The following is a 23,053-nucleotide window of genomic DNA, read 5'->3' on the forward strand; positions in this document are numbered from 1 at the left end:
TAGACTTCATGCCCCAGAGGATTTATGAATGTACGTTGAATCTAGAAACACAGCGTAATTGCCAGGTTGTCCTCCATAAGCCCCAGCTGTGACTCTCGGTCAGATAACACAATGGCAGCTTGGGTTCCCTGGAAAAATAGGTCAGTGGCTTGCCAAGAGGCAGAGGTTAGTGGGGGTAGAGAGGGTGTACACAACTACTTTTTTTCTTTGCAAAGTACAAAAGTTGCCTTTTCTTTGGGCCCAAATATCAAACATGTTCCTAATAAAAAATAAAGCCTCTGCTTTGAGATTCTTCTCCTAATAAAGGAGATTTCACAACAAAAGCAGTAGGAGAAATAGCTCACTCATCTAAAATTTCTAAATTTTTAAAGGAAAAAGTGTATGAGAGGAAAAAATTGGCAGAAATGCAAACATAAATAATTGGGAATATCAACAGCTCAGAAATAGAATTTTATTAATGCACAAAACTAGTAAGGCAGACTTAACATGTGTACAAAGAACTATATGGAAATATAAGCAAATTTTCTTTTTTGTCCAAGTGTATTTTTAAACAAAATTTGACCATGTTCTGGACTACATGATATAAAGGAAGTTACAACACTGTATTCCATATATCCAGAGAGCAAATCATAAAATTAGAAATAACCAAATAAAATGCTTAATCACACAGAACACACGAAAAAGAAAACTTAAACTCCTCAATAATATTTGGGCCAGTAAAGAAACCCCAAAATGTAGTGCAAATAGAAATGCAACCTGTCAAATTAGATGGAATACCACTGAAACAATGAAAGCATGAGCCAAAGATCTTCCTAAAATTGTAAGAAGCAACCGTAATAAAGTGAAAGTTCACATAAAAAAAGTTCACATAAAAAAATATGGAAAATAGTTTGCTCTTCGAAAATTTTAAAGTTAATCATTAGCCAAAAGGAGAAGAAAACTTGTTTTAGTTCAAAAGTAATTAATAAAAATGTGGCTAACTTAGAATTTGGTCCTTCGGGTTACCATTCACTGTTTTAAAGTAAACGTCCGCCACTAAGCGGAGTGGAAAAATCGGAGAAACAAATGTAATAGGAATGTGATTCATGTAATTGCTTATTTCAAGATTCTTTTCGTGGCTCTTGAGTCGAAATGTATGTATACTTTTTATCTAGCCTTGTGTTGACAGGAGATGGGTATGTCAGGCTTTGACACAAATCCTTTTCTTGACATACTCCAATCCTTCTGCAGACTCCTGGTTTGGCATAAAAAGCGTGGCTAGGAGAGCAGCACATGGGCCTCTGTGAGCAGGAAGGGTATTTCTTAAGAGCATTTCTCTTTTGTCACATACTTGGTACAAATGTATCATTAAGAAAATTAATCATCTGCCTTGTTCTATAACCTCTGTTCCTTTCAGTGACTCAAAAACATGACCTGGCAGGATGAGAATGGCACTTACTGATTTTTAAATATCTATTACAAAATGATTTTGTGTTAACAAAAGGATACCTGTAAAACCTTTTGAAAGATACAAAGGGGAAAAAAAAGGCAGCACGTCATTACTTTGGGATGAGACACCTCTGTGTTTGCCCAGGATCTTCCTGTGGCCTGGAGAAAGATCAGTTTCAGATGGGCAGGGGCTGTGGAGCTCTCAGCTGGGTAAGAGGGAGGAGGCCCAAGACTGGGGTAAAGGGCTTCTTGCTCAGTTAACTCCAGGATACCTTTGCATCTCATAATTCTAATGAAACACTAATCACCACCTTAGGTTGTTTCCTCTGCTTAATCCCCAAAGGAAATCCCTTTGCTTTTCAGAGATAAAAAGTTAGTAGAACAAAGAGAAAGTCAGGGGAAGCGCCTGGGCCCTTTGCGATAGAATTTCACTGAAGCCTTTCCAAGCCCCAAGGATAGACCCCGAGGGCTATACCGTTTAGTCCTACACCTGGATTGAATATCAAGGTCTGTGAGAAGATGAATCATTTAGAAACCTGATGTCCTTGTAGGGGACTGTTGCCTTTTTAGAACTCATTTAACAACAACTGTGCCGAAGGCAAAAATCACGTAAAAAGTTCAAAGTCGTTAAATCCTCTTTCTGCCCTGCTTTCAGCGAGTGAGAGTCAGAACTGCTAAGCACAGGGGCTCCCTGTCACCCTGATGTTGATCATTCTTTCTCTGAAAAGGAGAGATTAAAGACCCAGCATTAGCGGCATTGAAGAGAACAAACTGTTTAAGGTGGCAGTTTTTACCCCAGGGAATACCTGTTTAAGACTTTCATCATTTTCCTTTCCGGTTTCTCCATAAACCGCGTGAGTCAGGCAAAAAGACGCAGGATGGGGATTTTGGACCAGGTAGGATCATGAACGATATAAATATGAAAGGAGTTGTGGCCAAGGAGGGTCCTGACTCATTGTTTCCAACACAGCACATATTCAAGAGAGCACCTGTAAGCTCAGGGGATTTGGGAAGAAGCAATGGGAAGTCCTTATCCTGCCGATGGGAGAAACCAGAGGCGATAAAATCCTAATATTTATTCACCATTAAAATACGCATTTGATGTCTTAGACGTATGGCAATAACCTAGTCGCTGTATAGCCAAAATGTCTTAGAAGCAGCTCCCCAGAACGCCCTTGTCTATGTCCTTGAATCTGGCGTTGGTCAGGTTGGCCGCTGCTGTTGCTGGAGTGGCCAGTCGGCTCCGGGCAGGCCTGTTTTGCTCCTCTGCGGTATTTCGAATTAAGTACCGACATTTAAAAATGAAACAAGTTCACATGAAAATCCAGGTTTCTGGGTTCTGTTCAAAAACGGGAAGATCTGGTACTCCGTGATGGTCATTTATCATGTATTCTATGTTCTGTTATTACGTACGGCACGTCCCGTGCCCAGGGCAGCACCTTCCAGTCCCCCCTGTCTGCTTGTCTCTGTGACCGGTCGCTGCTCCGTTGAATCGGTGTCTGAACAGTGTGGCTTGTGTGTCTCAGGGCACAGCTCTCATGATCCCGTGGACTCGGAAATGGTAGAACTGAGGAAACAGCTCTTTCTCTTGAGGAAACGGAAATGCAGGATGAATGTGAGCCAGGACCCAGGCCGTGGCCAGCCCTCTTGGCTCCTGAGCCAGGCCCTCCCCTAACCCCCCACCCCCGCCCCCGCCGCCTCCACTGTTCTCTGCTGCCTCCTTGGTATTTTCGTTCAAGACAGTAAATGTATTTCAAAAACCATCAAGCTTTAAGATAATCGTATGTTAAATGAGAAAAAAAAACAAAGAAAGGCAAATCATTCTCTATGTACCATACGATTAGAACAGTAGTACATCGTGCATTGGGAGAAGACTTTGGGTGGGGGCCTTAGGAAATGTTTTTTCTTCTGTTTTCCAGACTTCCTTTAATAATGACGTATTAATTTCTGTAATAAAATAAAACTCTCATTTTAAGCATTCTAAGTGCGTTGAAGCAGATGCCTTGCCTGGTCATGACAACCCCTCTTCCCTTGGCCAGAAACTCACTTCCTTGCTTCCCTTAGAGCTCAGACTGGCCCAAGTGTCTCTTTCCTGACTAATGAGATGGAAGGGGACGTCTTCTGGTGGCTCAAGATTTTCAGGACTTGCAGTCTTAAACATAGTTATGTGAAAATGTCAAGCAAAATTCTGGAGGAAGAAATACAGATTCTAATCTTGAGTACTGGGCAGGGAACAAGGTGGGGGGGACAGACCCCGAACCCAGTTTTAGATACTGCAGTAAAGAATGTCCTATAGTTTATGTAATTATTAGGTTTTCTATTACTTGCAGCCAAAAAAGTGGATACACGTAAGAACACTTATATTTTTTTTCAGATAATCAATTTAAACACATTATCTGGAGTTCAGATTTTTTTTTTTTAACTTCTTTTCCCAATACTACCTAAGTAAATTGAAATGAGAGCCAATACTTTCGATAATCTCATCCAGCGAAAAGGGGTAGTCAGGAGATGAACAGAAGGCTCCACACCATATTCCCTTTAAGAGCATGCAGATAATCATCCATTTTAATTCAGTTCACAGGTTTGGTTCTAACAATCCTTGGGTTTCATGGGGCTGATAAAGTAGGGAAATCTTTCCACTGATCATTCCAAAAATGGAAAGAAGATGGACATTTGATTTCATACAAGTATTTTGCTTATGCTGGAGACACACAGGACACACTTAGGATGGGCTGCCATTTGATCTGCTTCATTTGTGATGCTGGCTGTTGGAGGTGAGGAGGAGGGACTGAGAAATTCAGAGAGGGGAGATGGGGCGGAGAGAAGCTGAGAAGCGGAAGAGATTGGAAGCCATTCCATAATGATGGCTTAAATGTTCAGAGATCTTTATCTTGGAGGAGAGAAGACTTGGAAGATGTGAGAACTCTTAGTTAAATTCTGTGGGTTCAAGGCTTAGAGATTCATTTGGTTTATTTTAGGTGACGCAGAAATTTTTAGAAGACTCTATGTGAAAATACAGAAGGCAAGAATCTCAATTACAGTGCCGGGCAATATGGCAACCCAGGAAGAATCATAGTCAAGTTTGTTGGGAAAGAGAGGAATTACGGTCTAGCCGGGCCTACCTGAGCCTAGTACTTAAGATCTAGTGCAGGATATGAACTGTATTGTTAGAGTCCATCACAATTATAGGTAACCCGTCGTACCATACCCCCAACAGCAGAACTCTGATTCTGGTGCTTCATCACTAACAGGAATTGGCGATTTTTGTTTTGTCTCTGCTTTGCCGATGTTACCTTCTGACTGACCTCTCCCCATTTTTCTAGTCCAGATGCTTGAGAGAAACAATTTCATTGATGAATTAAATCATCATCATCCCTAGCAAGACAAACACTTGTGAGGCGCTTCCTATAGGCCAAGGATCAGCCCATAGGTAGACCAGAATGGCGGCGCCACACAGAACATGGCCATTCAGGTACCGGGAAGTATGTTGCTTCCCTCGGCTGGGCATGGTGGAGAGGGCAGGCCCGCCTGCTCGAGCATAAGATTCCTTTATACGGAATGGCAGGCTCTGGGTATAAGCTGCTAGAGAGAAACCCTGGGCATTTAAAAAATTCTTTCCGAAGGTAGAAGGAGGTGGAAACGACAGAAAGGTAGGCTTTAACCAGATCTAAGGAATACTTTCAAACAATTAGTACTCTCTGAAAGCAAAATGGACTTCCTTGAGAAATAGAGAGTAGTTCCTTCCTGGAGGTGTTTCAGAGAAAGCTAGATTACCCCTTGGCAGGGAATTTGTAGCTTAGAACAGAGAACAGCACATTGAGGATCTGACCCTGAGACTCTGATCCTGTGGTTTACCTCTGCCGAACTGGTAAACGCAGAAGGAATTCTGGGACCGAAGGAGTCTCACACATCGGAGGCGGCCTTGCAGAATTCCGAGCCTCAAGAGACTCTCAGAATTGTAAGGCTCCGAGTCTTCTCTGAGGCAGATATTTGACAAACTATAGGCTGTGCAGGGTCACTTGTATAAAATGACCCTAAAAACTCTCCAAGCAATTCACCTCTAGGGATGATTTAAGAGAGGAGCAAGCACTTGGTGGTGAGGAGAAAGCCTGGGATTCTCAGCTCTTACCACTATTTTGCATTGAGGTGTCGAGGATCTCACATTAAAAATGTGTGTGTGTATGTGTGTGGGGGACATGACATCCCTTACCACATAGTCATTTATCAAATGAATTAGGCAGTGACCTAATTATAAGGGGCTGATGATTTCCAGAGGGGCAAAAGGAGAGCGACCTGTAGGAGTAACTTGTTACATTAATTTATTAATTTTCAGTGAGTTCTTGGATCTCTTCTTCTGGGACAGTGTTCTGGGGGAAGGAAGAGACAGGAGAAGCAAGGGGAGAAAGAACACCTACCTGAACATCTGTTGTGGGTCAGGCACTGGGCACTTTCCTGTCTCTCATCTTTGGGTGATGAATGAGGGATGGCGCACGTTCAAAGCCAGCCAGAGGCGTGTGAAAGCACCGTACTTGTGACATTAACTGTGTCACAGGGAAAGAAGGAAAGCTTGACCTGTGCTGATTTCTGATCCTTGTGTGCCCTCGCTCAACTAAAGCTCCAGCGGTAGCCTCACGTCGGAGCGTTCTTAGCGGCGGCCTGGCTGACCCACGCTAAGTTACTCACAGATACTTGAATTTACCCAGGCTCTCTGGAAATTACTGCCAGCCAGTGTAAGAATGACACATTGTTCAGTTCTTAGCACTTGGTGAGAACCTGTCTCGAGAAGGATTTTGCTTCAAAATTATGAGGCAAAAGGTTGAGATTAAGGCTTAAAGGAAATAACCTTTGGAATTCAACAGGCAGAGGGGGACCTGGAGAGCAATCTGCATTCAGTAGTCTTTTCAGGAGTGTCCTGAAAAGTTGTGCTCCTAGGGGCCAGGGCTTGTGGAAATCTGGGTGGTGAATTGTGGGAAAGCATGGGAATAAATAAAGGCAACAAAAATGCACAAGGCACCTCCATACACTGGTACGCTTATCCTTCGCTCAGGGAGCAGCACCTGGGTGGGCCTATCTCTGCCCCTGGCCTCCACCCTGCAGCCTGCGGAGGAGGGGACTACACACGGGTGCCCCTTCTTCCCCACCCCTGGGACAGCCTCACCTAAGGTATAGAGCTGCCTGAGAAGCTGCTGGTCATCTGGGATGCTCGGGGTAAGGAGAGGTTTACCTGAGTGGGGCACAACGCCCTCAGCTCTCTGATGTTGAAATTCCACTTTGTGGAGAACCTTCTGATACCCCCCACCGAACATCCATCCTGTCCGCCTCTCCTTCATGTGGCCCCCAGGTAGGAGTTGGACCCTCCCAGCCACAGGGGTGAGCCCTGGCTGATTTCCCAAGATCTGGTGATGGATCCAGGGTCATCTGAGCCAGGCGACTATAATCTGTTCTTTGCCTGGCTGTGAAGCGAGGAGCGTGAGACCAGTTGCCACTCACGGGATCTTGAAATCGCACGAGTTGCATGAGGTAAGTCACCCTGTGGATAAAATGGACACAGGCTAAAAGGCAGAGCTGTGAGAACAACAAATGTCCTGAAGCCCAACTACCTTTAGGTGGTTCCCTTCAGCCTCCCGGATGGCTCACACAGCCTTGGGGAAGAAGTAAACCAGGAGAAACACAAGTGTCACCGGATGTCATGGGATCGGTGTTAAATGGAAGGGAAAGCCTTCCATGGCCAAAAATGTCTGCAAAATATCAAGTTACACAAAATGCAGTCATTTATAAAACATTTATAGTGCATATTGTAAATGTCCTGGAAGTTTGTCAACTATACTTAAAACAAAAAAACAAAACAAAACAAAATCTACTTAAAATAAATAAGTAACTGTCCAGGAAGGAGCTAGGGTAGGAAGCATGATATAGACTCCTTCAATCCAAGGACCAGATGGGGTTTTGTTTTTGTTTTCATAGAACACGTGAGTCTTTTGAGGAACATAGTTTAGGAAGCTCTGCTGAGTCATTCATTTTCGGGTTTTACACCTTAGTGAGTGAAACAGCATGCGAGAGAAGACAGGAAGCCGAATTTCTTCCTTCCCAGACCTACGCAAGACCTCCCAGAACTGGCAAGACTTGCTTAAAGGGGGATGCACCATGCTGGCTGTGAGCCGTCATCCCCCCTGGAAATGCTAGAAACAGCCCCGTGTTCTGATTCAGCAGGTCTGCTGGATCCCAGGCCAATCACACACATCTACATATATAAGATAGATAGAAAGAGATAGATAGATGCTGTCTATATCTTATATAGAATAACATAGATACAGATATTTGCCATTTGTGTTATGGTGATTGTGAACATTCTCACTTTAAGAGTAATAGTAAGTAACCTAATGACTCTTGCTTTACAATACTCTTTAATATTTCTCTCTTTTTTTTGCTTTTTATTTTGAAATAATTTCAAAAGTTGAAAGAATAATAGGAAGCCATATACTTTTTTTAAGATTTTATTTTTGAGTAATCTCTACTCCCAACATGGGGCTCGAACTTACAACCCTAAGATCAAGAGTCACGGGCTCCACTGACTGAGCCAGCCAGGCACCCCAAAGCCATATACTTTTTATCCAGGGTTCCAAAGTGCTAACATTTTGCCACTTTTGCTTTATTATCATCTATGTATCTATCATTCTTTCTATATCTACCATTTATCATCTATCTATTCACCCATCTTCTATCCGTCTATCATCTATCATCTTTCTACCCCCCCCCCCCATGATAAGGAAAGTCTGTGTCCTAAGATAGCAAACTGAGCCAGCGAGAGAGTCCCAGTCCTTGCCCTGGGGCTCTTCCAGGTTCTTTTCCCTGCTCTGCTTCCCGCACGCACCAATCCGGGTCCTTCTCCCTGCCCCGCTTTGCGCGCGCGCCAAAATTGCCAAATATGCGGAAATTAAAGTGTATAAATTGCCCCCTTTGTTTGTGCTCAGGGCTCAGTCCTTTGGAGACCACTCTCCTCTGAGCCTGCCGCCGTTAAATAAGCCTCCCATCCTCCAAGATCTCTGGGTGCCGCTTGGTTCTTCCATCGGGCGATCCAGCCCAGGTTCTGTAACATTTGGTTACCTGACAGGGAAACCCAATTGCGCTGGGCCATTGTTGCCACCAGTTTGGGGGCAACAGCGGGGCGGTGATGGAACGAGGGATTGTAATGGAGAAGGTGCGCCCTGCCTAATTTTCGGCAGTCTCCCGCCCCGGTTGCCTCGGGCCTGCCCCACTCTGCTGTTCCCACCGGACTCGAGGAGACTTGGCAGGTGAGGACCTGGTCCCGACGTCGGATTCTGGTAAGGCCTGAGGCCCCAGGACCCAGACAGGCCCACCCCTACTGAGGTGGAAGGGGAGCCTGATCACCTCCCAGAGACCTCTTAGAGGTCTCACAGGTAGGGATTCCCAGGGAGGGAATGTAATAACTTCTGGAATGAATGTGCGAATGAATGTGCAGTCCGACCTGGCTTGCTTAAGCAGACTGATTCTGTGACTCCACAGGCGAGCACCCTTAAGGTCCCCAGAAGCCTACAGAGTTGAGTGGGCCCGTCTGCGATTCCGTGGTAAACGGCATACAGTCTAGAGCGGCATCGGAATAGATTCTGATCATTAAGTCACAATGCTGAGACCACTACGGCTAAGCATCACCTAAGCTCCTTCAGGACACGGCCAGACGGGCATCTGATTGGTCTCATCATCTCAGGAGACACCCGCCCTTTGTCTGTCTCTGCACCACCACACATGGGGACATCACCATGGGGTCAGGGCAGAGTAAACCTACGGTTCTAGAGACCATGATCAGAAATTTCAAGAAGGGGTTTTGGGGAGACTATGGAGTCAGGATGAACCCCGGCAAGTTGAGAACCCTATGTGAATTGGAATGGCCCACCTTTGATGTCGGGTGGCCTTTAGAAGGGACATTGGATGTCCCAACGATTCGTCAGGTATGGTGAGTCGTAACAGGAGAACCAGGACACCCTGACCCAGTTTCCATACATTGACTCCTGGCTAGGAATTGCCCAGATCCTTCCCCCCGGGGTGCTATTCGCGTGCAATAGACAGGGACAGGCCAGAGTCTTAATCATCTCATCCAAGCGACCTAAAGAAAATCAGCAAAAGCCCCTGTCTCCACAAATCCTAGCCAGAGATCCTGAGGACGAACCGACCCTGCTCCCACTGTACATACCCCCAAGACTGCCTACACCTGGCCCTTCAGCTCCAGACACTCTGCCGCCATTGGTTTCACTAGTGCCTCCAGGCCCAGAGGATCCACTGGCACCCCAGACCCAAAAGATCCACCTTCTCCAGGACCAGCAGCTGGGCTAGGACACAGGCTAAAAGGCAGAGCTGTGCCCTCCAAATGCTGGTACGAGAGATGAGAGACACGGGAACCTGAGAGACACGATGAAGACGGGATGGTGAAAAAGAAAGTCAGTGTCCTTGCTGCCACCCTGAAAGAAAAGGACAACACAAAGATGGGGAGGCCCCAACCAGCAAAAGGGGGGAAACCCAGAACCCCCTTGGCAAGGGATCAATGTGCCTACTGTAAAGAGAAAGGGCATTGGAAAAATGAATGTCCCCCCCGGGGAAAGGCTCAAAAGCCCAGCCACTACAAGGAAGAACCCCGAGAGGAGGACCTCATAGGCTGAGGGCGACTGGGCTCTTTCCTCCTTGGCCCCCATGAGCCCATGGTCAAAATGAATGTGGGGGGCCAACCAGTGACTTTTATGGTTGACATTGGGGCCAAGCACTCTGTTGTCACCTCCCCAGTGGCACCTTTCAGCAAAAGGACTGCGACCATCCTCAGGGCCACTGGGACACAGGCAATACAAAAGCCCTTTTGCCAGGCTTGCCAGTGCAAACTCAGGGGCCACAAGGTCCCACATGAGTTCCTTTATCTGTCCGATTGCCCCATCCCTCTCCTGGGCTGAGACATACTCTCCAAGCTTAGGGCTCAGATAACCTTTGAGCCCACTGGACACACTAGCCTCCGATTGAACCCAAGGCAAGAGGAGATGGGGTCTCTAATACTAGCAATTACCATGCCAAGGGAAGAAGAATGGAGGCTATTCTGTGCCCAGGCCCAACCGAGCAGCCCGCTGGAGTTCAGACTCGCCTTCCCTTCAGTATGGGCTGAAAACAACCCACCTGGACAAGCCCGGAATCGGGCCCCTATCATTGTTGAACTGATCCCAGGAGCCCAACCTCAGAGGCAAAGGCAATACCTGCTTCCACAAGAAGCTAAGATTGGCATCCAAGAACATCTGACCAAACTCAAAGAAGCAGGTATTCTAGTCGAGTGCCAGTCGGCCTGGAATACCCCACTCCTGGCAGTCAAGAAGCCAGGAGGGGGATACCGACCAGTTCAAGATCTGCAGGCCATCAATAAGATGACTATCTCTCTGCACCCAGTGGTCCTGAATCCATACATCCTCCTTGGCCAAATCCCCAGGTCGGCCAGATGGTTCACTTGTCTAGATTTGAAGGATGCCTTCTTCTGCCTCCGCTTAACTCCCCAGAACCAGCCACTTTTGTCTTTGAATGGTCTAACCTGATACAGGGCGCCATATGCAACTGACTTGGATGTGCCTCCCACAGGGGTTTAAACACTCACCAACCCTCTTTGGGGAGCGCTGGCTGCGGACCTCGCCAGCTTCCCAAGAGAGGCCACACAGTGCACCCTCCTCCAGTATGTGGATGACCTCCTCCTTGCCAGTGACACACAACACTGCACAAAAGGCACAAAGGCCCTCCTACAGCTCCTGTCAGACTCAGGATAACGAGCCTCATGGAAGAAGGCACAAATCTGCCAACAACAGGTCTGATACCCTGGTTTCCTCCTCACCCAAGGGAAAAGAGAACTAAGGCTGGAGAGGAAAAGGGTCATTATCTCCCTGCCAGAGCCCCAGACAAAAAAGGGCCTATGAGAATTCCTGGGGGCTGCAGGATTCTGCCGCATCTGGATCCCTGGGTTCTCGGCAATAGCAAGACCTCTTTATGATCTCTTAGTAGGACCAGAGGGAGAATCCCCTGCCTGGACTGAGGAAGCAGAAGCCGCCTTCACAGAGATAAAGACCGCCCTGGGCAGTCTCCAGCCCTGGGCCTACCAGATGTAGAGAAACCCTTCAACCTCTTTGTGCATGAAAAGGAAAAAATAACGCTCAGGGTACTCACCCAGACTGTTGGACCCTGGCAATGGCCAGTTGCTTACCTGTCAAAGAAGCTGGACCCTGTGGCAGCCGGATGGCCACCGTGCCTCAGGGCGCTGGCAGCCACAGGCCTACTCATCAAGGAGGCGGACAAACTTACCCTGGGGCAAGAACTTAATGTCAAGGTCCCTCATGCAGTTGTGTCCCTCATGAACGCACAGGGACACCGCTTCCTTTCCAACTCTTGGCTGGCACAATACCAAGGTCTCCTCTGCAAAAACCCGTGGGTCACCCTCGAAACAGTAAGGACATTAAATCCAGCAACTTTCTCCCCACAGAAGAGGGGGAACCAGACCATACTGCTCCGAGGTGATTGATGAAGTCTACTCGAGTCGTCCAGATCTGCGGGATCAAGCCATAAAGAATCCAGAGCTCATGCTGTTAGCGATGGCAGCAGTTACCTACAAGAGGGTGCCTGGAAAGCGGGTTATGCGGTAACCACAACCACTGAAGTCCTAGAAGCTAAGGCATTACCAGCTGGCTGGTCAGCACAACGGGCTGAACTATATGCCTTAGTCCGAGCCCTCACCCTCATCGAGGGCAAGCGAGTCAACATCTACACCGACTCTCGGCACGCCTTTGCTACTGTACGTATACACGGAGCCATCTACAAGGAAAGGGGCCTCCTAACCGCAGCAGGAAAAGCTATCAAGAACAAGGAGGAGATCCTGAGACTCCTCTAAGCCATCTGGCTCCCAAAGGAAGTAGTGATCCTGCACTGTAAGGGACACCAGAAAGGAGACAACCCCATAGCGTGGGGAAATCATCTGGCAGAAGAGGCAGCCAAGACCGTAGCCAGGGAGGACATGGACAGAGCCCCTTCCCTCACCATGGCCCTGACACCCCCGGAAGAAGTCCCTCTGCCCAGTTACACTGAAAAGGAAAAGGAATGGGCCATGGCTGAGGGAGCCACCCTGACTGAAAAGGGATGGTGGATGATGCTAGATGGGTGCATCTTTGTTCCAACAGCAACTGGAGGGCATCTAGTCAAGGAACACCACCAACTCACTCATCTGGGAAAAACTGCATTAGAGGCCCTTCTCAAGAAGCACTACTACATCCGTCAGCTGCCAGCACTATGCCGAGCAACGAGTGAACAATGCACAACATGCGCTAAAAACAATGCTCGGTCTGCACCGCGGCCCCTGCCAGGTGTCCAGAGGATGGGAGCAACCCCCTTCGAGCAGGGCATTCAGATATCTCCTAGTAATAGTATGCACATACGCTGGGTGGGTCGAAGCCTTCCCCACCAGGACAGAGCAAAGCCAGGAAGTAGCTAAAGTCCTCTTGCGGGAGATCGTGCCCCAGTTCGGCCTGCCATTAACAATCCATAGTGACAATGGACCCACATCTGTAGCAGACATTGTACAGGTCTTGACCAAATCTCTCAACATCACCTGGAGACTCCACACAGCTTACTGGCCCCAAAGCTCAGGGAAAGTAGAGCAGATGAATGGCAACCTCAAGGGAACCTTAGCAAAGTTTTGTCAGGAAACTAACCTCCCATGGCCGGATCTGCTACCCCTACCTCTCCTGCATGCTCAATGTATGCCCGGGACATCAGGTTTCTCCCCATTCGAATTAATATATGGATGGCCTCCCCCATGCTTGGGAAGCCTTCCAGGAAACTTGCATCAGGTTGGAGATAAAGGGATAAAGGAGCAGCTTCAGGCCCTGGGGGCCACCCTAAATAAATTACAAAAGTACACCATTCAGAGGGCCCCAAATCTCCTTAGGGTCTCAGGTACATTCCTTCCAGACAGGGGACTCAGTTTGGGTCAAAGATTGGAAGAAAGACCCCCTCCAACCGCAGTGGACAGGGCCCCACACTGTTGTTCTAATCACCCCTACTGCCCTCAAGGTCTCAGGTGTCACCCCATGGGTCCACCACTCCAGAGTGAAGAAAGCTCATCATTCAGATGAGGAGCCACGCCAGTGGAGAGTCCAGCCAGACTTCACAAACCCGCTCCGGCTTCACCTTCGACGAGACCGCAATGACTGATGGACACCTGCTCACTGTGGCCCCTGGCTCTCATCGGCATGATTTCCCTCATCTTAGGAGTCAGACTCTACACTGTTGCCCCTCCTGACTGGACTTTCCCCCAGAGGCTTACTATTGCTTATTGGGTGACCCTAAGGTGTATTACTGCACTTACTTGTCCACAGGTTTCATCTGCTGTCGGGTTAGCCACAATGGCTCCCTCTAACTAAGGTCATAGAGCCCACTTTTATTGGCCCTCTGCTGTCTACTCCTGGGTGTATTTCACCATGGTTTTCCTGGCCCCAGTCAGTCCCGGTCTTCTGCTGCCTGGTGTGCTGTTTCTCCGCACTGCCTCTAGCTTGTCCGGCCAGGCAAGGGGGCCAAACTCTCATATCACCGCTACTGGCAAATGGACTTTCCAGCTTATCCCCCTCAGTCCCGTACCGGCACCCCCACTGACTTCTTCCACCTGGGATGGACACCCACCAAAGGTTAACCTCCATTTTGATGGATGCCAGCCTTTTTTTTTTTTTTTTAAAGATTTTATTTATTTGAGAGAGAGAATGAGATACAGAGAGCATGAGAGGGAGGAGGGTCAGAGGGAGAAGCAGACTCCCCGCTGAGCAGGGAGCCTGATGTGGGACTCGATCCCGGGACTCCAGGATCATGACCCGAGCCAAAGGCAGTCGCTTAACCGACTGAGCCACCCAGGCGCCCGGATGCCAGCTTCTTGATACACCCTGGGAACCTCACAGACGGTGCTCACTCAGGTTACCAGCTGGTAGATATCTCCATTTGTGGGGGCCCTACGCCTCAACAGCCAAACACCTGCCCTCAGTTCTGCTCACAAGCTGGGGGATGTGAGTCATGGGTGGCAACTTGGCTGGGAATGGAATGATGGTCCACCAGGTGGTGGCACCTCAAACAGCACAGTGACATCCAGATTTTCTTGTCACACAACGCCACGTAACGCCACCCCATCCTCTTGCTCTAACAATCACATGTATGTCAGTCTTAGAACCCAATGCCACATCATGGGCTACAGGAATCGTTCTCCTGTTGGGCCAATATCACCCTATGGGAACCGACCCCATAGCCAAATTTATGATTAAGTCCATGTTCACTCCAAGCCTTACAGTCAACCCCCAGAGTCAGACAGAAAATAACTCGCCCTGGCACATCCCCGGGTCCCCCACCCACACGCAGCAAACATCTATAGCGCAACTGTTAGGTGTGATTAATGCCTCCCACCAAGCACTTAACCACTCAAATCCACCCCTAGCGTCTGACTGCTGGATCTGTATAAAGCCCAGTCCCATCCAATACCTAGGTGTCATCCTCAACCAATCTACCATGTCACCTCCCACCTCGGCACCGGGGACCTCAGATTATCCCTTTCTGGCTCTGGTACTGCTGTATGGAAACTCTTCCTCTCCTGTCATGGGTCACAGTCGGGTCTGTGCGCCTAACAACACTTTTCTGGCTTGTGATCAAGGTGTATACATCTGCATCACCCCGCGCAATCAGTCATGCATGCTTGTCAGTCTCTTACCCAATCTTTCAATCCTCCCCAGGAGCGATGCCCCACTCATACGGAGACTTCCTAGCCGCCCTCGATGCTCCTCTGCGGCCATCCCTCTTATCGTGAGCCTGCCGGCTGCATCAGGTGTTGTCCTCAGCACCACTGGCGTTGGGATGTCTCAGGTTCAGTACCAGGGGCTAACTCAACAACTCACAGAGGATTTTTCTGCCCTCACTCAGTTGGCCCTGGCCCTGCAGCACCAACTTGATTCACTGGCTTCAGTGGTCCTCCAAAACAGATGCGGGCTCAACTTGCTCACGGCCACGCAAGGGGGGCTCTGCCTCTTCCTACAGCAGGAATGTTTTTTCCTTGCTAATGAGTCGGAGGTGGTCCAAGAAACTCTGACCCAATTACAGGAATGAGTACATTGCCGGTGGGAATCACTCCAGCCCTTACTGGGTTTATCACTACTCAAACTGCTAAAATCAGACTCCAGTTACTCCTTACTATCGTCCCGTAGAAGATGAAAATGATGCCCTCTAATCTAGGTGTTTAAAGGGGCATCAAAGTGGGGGAAGATAAGCAAAATCTGTGTCCTAAGATGGCCAACCAAGCCAGCAAGAGAGTCCCAGCCCCTGCCCCGGGGCTCTTCTGGGTTCTTCTCCCTGCCGTGCTTCGCACACACGCCAAAAGTGCCAAGTATGCAGAAATAGAAGTGTATACATTGCCCCCTTTGTTTGTGCTCGGGGCTCAGACCTTTGGAGACCATTCTCCTCTGAGCCCACCGGTGTTAAATAAGCCTCCGATCCTCCAAGATCTCCGGGTGCCGCTTGGTTCTTCCTTCGGGCAATCCAGTCCAGGTTCAGTAACACCCACATCTATCTATTTTCCCAAAACAATTAAAAGTTGCAGACATGATGCCTCAGTCCCACTAGAAATGCCAGTGTGTATTTACTAGAAGACAAGGACATTACCTACATAACTACAGGTCAGCCCTCAGATGAAGGAAGCTGACATATGGTACCACCACGGAGTCCACCTGCCCCATTCAAATTTCACCTATTGTTCTGGTACGTACGGAAAAAAAATTTCTTTTCCCTTCTGTTTCTGGATCCAATCCAGGATCATGTGTCACATTTACTTTTGATGTCTCTGTAGTATTCTTCAACCATTCTTTATCTTTCATGACTTCAATGTTCTTGAAGAATTCACACCTTTTTTTTTTTTTTTTTTGTAGAATCTCCCTCAGTTTGGGTTAGAATGATGGGTTTCTTTATGATAGTATATGCATTTTGCCAGGAATATCACGGAAGTGGTGCTCTTCCTCTGTGCGTGTCATACCGAAGGGCACATAACATCAACCTGTCCCGTTTTTGACAATGCTCATTTTGATCCCTGGTCAGAATCAGGCAGGTATACTTATAATAAGAAACGAGGTTATTGCAACCATTGCAGGCATGAGAGGTGCCTTTGCTCCAACCCCTGCGTGAGAAGATGAAAAAAGAATCCAGGCTGAAAAGAAAAGCCTAAGAAAGTGTGCTACTGAGGACAACCAGATTTTCTCATTTAGTAATTTCCTTGATTGTGAACGAGAAGAAAAATACGGTTTTCCTTTTTCTCCCTGCTAACAAAAAAGGGTGTGTTGTGGGGGCGCCTGGGTGGCTCAGTTGGTTGAGCGACTGCCTTCAGCTCAGATCATGATCCTGGAGTCCCGGGATCGAGTCCCACATCAGGCCCCGCTCAGCGGGGGTTCTGCTTCTCCCTCTGACCCTCTTCCCTCTCGTACTCTCTGTCTCTCATTCTCTCTCTCTCAAATAAATAAAATCTTAAAAAAAAAGAAAAGGTGTGTTCTGCCTGACACATTCAGGAAGTATCAAATTTGCTGTTAAACAGATTATAAGACATGTTTTTGCCATATCAAACCATGAGATTATTCTAGGTCATGTTTTTATTGCTGACTCAGTCATCCATTTGCATGAATCAATTTTAACCTCCAAACTTATCCAATATAATCCAAACATGAATAGTGCATAGGTTACAAATGGATCAGAGAAATGCCAACTTGGGGCTGGAAATCTGAATTCTGGAACAGCTGTTTCAAAGAGAAGTGGCGCATTGTGGAGACAAGGCAGATGGCCTCTGAAGAGTCCTCAGAAGCCCCGTGGGGGCGGGGGGCAGTGCCAGAGTCCCCGCAGAACAGGGGTCCTGGGCAGCAGTCTGGTTAAAACGGGTGGCTGTGGGTTGTCTTAAACCTAGGTCATAGGCAGCTCACTTTTAAAACGTAAAATATGTACAATAGGTCCAAAAAGTGGTAAAGTTCTCTATGCTTTTATATCCACCTTATGTACTACTGAGAAAATATCTATTATATATATCAAATAAGATGATTATTTTTATTTGTAGCAAATGGCCCCAATCAACCTGATCAACAGAGATTATGAGGTTCTTCCTGGTAGTGCAGTTTCTTCGAACTGGCCAGTCAGCATTATTTGAGCCCAACCAGTTGGTGGGTCATGATCTGAGCAAGTCTCAGAACAAATAGGTCAAACATATGCACACAGGGGCACCTGGCGGGCTCAGTCAGTAGAGCAGGTGACTCTTGATCTCAGGGTTGTGAGTTTAAGCCCCATGCTGGGCATAGAGTTTACTTAAAGCACAAAGCCAAAGCCAACAGATGCACATATTTTAGCTAGCTAGCAGGCAGGCAGGAGCACTCATGGCTTTGGACTGCTCCCTAGCTGTGGCTCTCCGGGTCAACCAGCATCCTACCAGAAAAGCATCTTACCTGGGGTCCTCTTCCTGACATACTCACAGGAGGAGTGTATAGGTAACATTTGAATGAGACCAGGCAGGAAGGGTCGTCCGTGGAGTGGAGGGACCCGGGGCTAAGAGACCCCAGATCTGAGTGGGTGTGGACTGCTGAGCCCATGAGCGCGTCACCCATGCAAGGTCAATGGGTCCTGTTTCACCACTGCTAACTCATAGACAAATGTAACTCCAGTCCCGGGCTCCTTCTCCTGTCTGACCCCTGAACTCCAAATCCCACTGCCCCTTGACATTACAAATACAACATGTCCAAAATTGAACCCCCAGTCTTCCTCCCGATCTGCTCCGCCTATCTCAGTCAGTGGCAACTCCAACTAGGCCAGAAACCTCGGAGCCTTCCTTCATCTCTCTTTATCTCTCATAGTACCCATCCAAACCTGCAGCAAGTTCCGTCAGGCACACTGTCAGAATAATTCTAGTCCCTCACCACGGTCACCATCTCTCTGCTCTGAGCCCCCAGAATGTTTTGCCTGAATTATTGAAATAGCCTCACAGCTGGTCTTCTTTGTGCCCTTGATCCCCTGCACCACCAGAGTGATACCACTGAAGAATGTGCCAGGTTCTAGAAGCCTTCTGCTCAAAATCAGACGATGGCTTTCCATCTGAGAGTAGAGCAAACTTCTTGAAAAGACCTTTGAAATCTCACATAATCAGTCCCATTTTTTACAGCAGGGATAGATCTTGAGGGCATTATGCTAAGTGAGATAAGTCAGACAGAGAAAGATACTGTATGAGATCACTTATAAGTGGAATCTAAAAATGCTGGTAGAGGGGCTCCTGGATGGCTCAGTCGATTAAGTGGCTGCCTTCTGCTCAGGTCATGATTTCAGGGTCCTGGGATCGAGCCCCACATCATACTCCTGGCTCAGCGGGGAGCCTGCTTCTCCCTCTGCCTCTGCCCCCTCCCTCTGCTCATGCTCTCTCTCTTTCTCAAATAAATAACATCTTTAAAAATAATAATAATTTAAAAATAAAAATGTTGATAGAAGAGGGGCTAGAGGGTAGTTACCAGGGGCTAGTGGGTGGGGGGAATGGGGAGATGTTGGTCAAAGGGCACAAGCTTCCAGTTATAAGTTCTGGGGATTTGAGGTGCAGCATGGTGATTATAGCTAATAATACTGTGGTATATACTTGAAAGTTGCAAAGAGAATAGATCTTGAACGTTCTCACTCCCCAAAAGAAATGGTAATTATGTAACATGATGGTGTTAGTTCAAGTTCTACTGGTAATCACTTTGATATATATAATTTTGCAAATCAACACGTTGCACCCCTTAAATTTATACAATGCTTTAGATCAAGTATATCTCAATAAAGCTGGGGAGGGGAAAATCACCCATAACCACACTATCCAGAGAACCATCATTTAAATGCATATAAACTCACCATTCTTTCTCCTGTAGTCATATGTATTTTTGGTGGGGTCACTGTAGACATAGTTTTAAAACCTGCTTTAAAATTATTTGTATGCATATAATTTAGATTTTAAACACATAGCCCCATATAGCCTTTAAGAAATACCAAGCTTGCTGGGAATTTATGAGGGTCCCTTTTGATATCTTCTCCTCGAAAACTCGATCTTATCAGATTTGTTGTATATATAATCCAACCAATATAATAAGTTTGACCCTGATCTTGAAATCTTTCTTAGCTGACGACTTTCAGTGGCTTCCCGGATTCCCCTGTCACCTTAATCGTTTGTCACTATAACACACACACACTTCCTTCATCCCTAATAATTACAGGGATCCAAGAGAATGAAAATTGAAGTCTTGCTAGAGAAAAATTTCAGAATTTGAGAATCTAGCTTGCTAAAAACTGAAAGAGCCTAATAGTTTGAATTAGGATGCATGGGTTAGGATGCATGAATTAGCCAAATATGGACACAAGCTATTATTTCCTCGTGGGTATTCAGGCAACCGTCATAAACCATAGCTGTGTAGTCAACGATTGTGCGTCATATGACTCCAGAGGGTTCCATTTACACGGGCAACACTGAGAGGTCGCCCCTTGGAGTTGGGCAATGTGGTGCCCCCCCCCAAATCTGGCTGGATTACACTTAATTCAGTTTTAGGAATCATTTCTAAGATGTTTTCTTTCTCTGGCTCTGCCCCCTGGCCCAATCATCATCTATTCAGCATTTGTCTAAGGAAAGCAGATTTTCTATTATGATAGCCAATTTTTAAAAACTCTCCTTTTAGACCCTTTCTTCGGTGGACAGATAAGGGGATGCAAACTACACAGTCCAGTTAAATGACCAGACACGTCTGTCAAATGAGTCTGCTAACAGGGTGCTGTAGGAGAGTTGGGTGGAGAGCTAAGAGCTGAACTCTGAAACCTGTCATCTCTAGCAGGTCAGTCAGCATCTGGTAGGCTCCATGTGTTCCTTCTCTCGCTGGGGACTGGAGGCCTGGCCTGCTTCTCCTGTATCCTCCATCCTTCAACCCCGAACTCGGGCCCTGTGATGGATGTGATGGGTCTTCTGTATTTGAACCTAATCTTTTCCCCTTGCTGTAAGAACTTTTTTTAGACCTGAAGATCCTTGTCTACCAAATTAGGAATTTGACAAGCCCTTACACAAAATGTTAGCAAACAAAACAGGTCAAGGCTGAGCTGCTCTGGCTGAAAATGTCCTACATCTCCCCCGATGGGGCTCTTTTTGAATCCGTAGGTCTCAAGGAAGCAGAATCTGAAAACCTTAGACCTCTGCTGGAACTCCCAGAAAGGACCCTCCCTTTCCTCCCATCCCCACTCTGGCTCTGCTAGATTCCCCTGGAGGCTAGAGTGAGGCTCTTGCCCAAGGTGCAAAATTTTAGAGGGGGGCACCAGAAGAACTCAGCCATCGACATAAAGATTATTTTAATGTAATATTTTAAACAACCAAAATGAATGCAAAAAAATCCACAGTTAACAAAATATTAACACGTTAAATAAAGAGAGAAGCTGCAAGAGTGCCTTGCTGAGCCATACTAGAGTCTGAACCAAAGGGAAAAGTTAGTCATAATGATACCGTCTTTAGCACGAAAATATTCCTCATCTCGGTTACTGACATTTTGGTGTCCTTTTGATTTTGATCCGCAACTGAGTGCCTCACTCTTCTTGCCTGGCTTTCCTAGTACCCTTTACTTCCATTACTCCATTGTTGTATGACCGGCTGTTTTTCTTGTTCCTCATCCCCCTTAGACTGATGCTCCCTGAAGAGAAGGATCGTGTCATGTTCGGCTGTACCCCCAACATATTAAGCACATGGTAGACATTTAATCAACCTTTTCTGAATAAAATGAATGGAGCTGGAAACTATTGGCCATGGGTTTTCTTTTATCTAGCTCAATCTCCAACGAGCCTATAATCTTGGGCAAAACAAGGTCTCCGGCTTCAGCTTACTCACCTGTGAAATGAAAGATGTGGCACTTTCAAATGTCCTTCTGTACCTGTCTGTAGGAGGCATCAGTCTGTAGAAGCCCACGTCTCCCAGACAGTCCCTGCCCGGTGCTTGTCAGCTTCAGTATAGCAGTGGCAAGAGTGCTGGTCTTTCTCAAAAGATTCAAGAGCAAAGCTGTGGAGCTTTCTGTAAACTGCCCTTTTGGCTAGGGGCGCCTGGGTGGCTCAGTCGTTAAGCGTCTGCCTTCGGCTCAGGTCATGGTCCCAGGGTGCTGGGATCGAGCCCTGCGTCGGGCTCCCCGCTCAGTGCGGAGTCTGCTTCTTCTTCTGCCAGCCACCTCCCCTGCTTGTGTGCTCTGTCTCTGTCAAATAAATAAATAAAATCTTTAAAAAAGAAAAGATGGGACTTTTTTGGTGCAAAATGGTGTTTTTATTATGGCAGGGGGCAGGACCCGTGGGCAGAAAGAGCTGTGCTGTGATTGTGAGGACTGACTGATTATATATTTGGGGGAAGTCTCTAAAGGGATTCCCCTACGTTCAAGAAGACTTAGAGGATCCTGTTTGTCTGGCTATTGTGGAGCTAAGGTTGCTTTAGTCTCTAGCAAAGCATTAACATTAAGGCGGTTGTGAGCCCCTTGAGGAATGTCCTGCTCTGCTGGTCTCTGGTATTCATCAATGGCCTGCAGGTTGTAAGGAAATTTAATTTTATCTACATTTCTCTTGCCTTGGCTCTCCTCATCACCACCACCCTTGCTATGTTATTGAGAAGGCGGAAAAGTCACACAAGCGTGAAGCAGGTCATCGCAGGTACAGAAACACATGGCGACCAGCACCTACGTCTCTCTACTCTGTCAGAGGGATCACCTCAGGGGGAAGCGCATCCCACGTGGTTCCTGTCCTCACTGAGTTTTCAGACCGTTCCGGGAGTGAAAATGTGAGCCAGCAGGTGCCCTGAGTTTGTTATGTAATCAACTGCCAAGACGGTAAGAACGGTAGGAGTCAGAAAGGTGGGAGAAAAGGAAGAAGCCTACTGTGGGAGGACTTGAAAAGCTTACCTCGTGTAGTCTTGGTAACTATCTCGCTGAGTTAGGTGTTAACCTCTCTAAAGTACTGATCAGGACACTGAGGCTGAGAGCAAAAGCCAACCAGAAAGCATTATTGGCTTTCCCGGAGTGTTCACGTACAAGGTCTAATGTATTTGATAGGAATTACTTGACCTGGGAACGGGGAAGTTTAACTGGATAAGGAAACGCCTTTCTCTGCCTTTCTCCCCCTCATGATGCAGGCCTTGGGTGAGCACCTGGCTTTATTTATTTCACCATCTCATTCGTGAAGTGTCTGCCTGTTGGAAGATCACCTGGGTTTGGAAAGTCCGGCTGGGGAACTTAAAACAGTCCATTAGTTTGATTTCCATACTACGTATGACCTTGCTAGGGAGCCATCAGAAACAAAGGTCTCCAAGCATCATGTGGTCATTCTGAAAGCTCTGGTTTCCGTGGCCAAAATTCCCCCACCTGGCTCCAAGCTCCAGGATTTTTCTTTCTTCTTTCCAGAGGCAAGCTAGCTTCTGGCTGTTTCCACCAGAGTGCTCAGGTGGAAAGATGCCTCCTCTGTCATTCTAAAGCCATAACCTTGAAATGACAGCTTTGGAGTGGCAAAGCCTGTAAAACTTGTTTGGTGCTTT

General features: G+C 47.2%; 1 long non-coding RNA gene across 3 annotated transcripts; it reads right to left on the reverse strand.

Moving 5' to 3' along the window:
• Positions 1-431: 431 nt before the first annotated feature.
• Positions 432-21,647, reverse strand: LOC117998909. 3 transcript variants are annotated; one of them, XR_004676133.1, is made up of 3 exons: positions 21,377-21,647; positions 5,844-7,166; positions 432-3,015 (listed from the first exon to the last, which is right to left on the reverse strand). It is a non-coding gene; the product is annotated as an uncharacterized LOC117998909 (long non-coding RNA). The 3 variants fall into 3 exon arrangements; XR_004676131.1 differs by lacking the exon at positions 432-3,015 and having other exon boundaries at positions 5,377-7,166; XR_004676132.1 differs by lacking the exons at positions 432-3,015; positions 21,377-21,647 and adding an exon at positions 15,194-15,716 and having other exon boundaries at positions 5,377-7,166.
• Between the last annotated feature and the right edge of the window lie 1,406 nt (positions 21,648-23,053).

This window comes from Mirounga leonina, unplaced genomic scaffold (assembly GCF_011800145.1).
Source record: "Mirounga leonina isolate KUSES-001 unplaced genomic scaffold, KU_Mleo_1.0 Mir_418, whole genome shotgun sequence".
NCBI lineage: Eukaryota > Metazoa > Chordata > Mammalia > Carnivora > Phocidae > Mirounga > Mirounga leonina.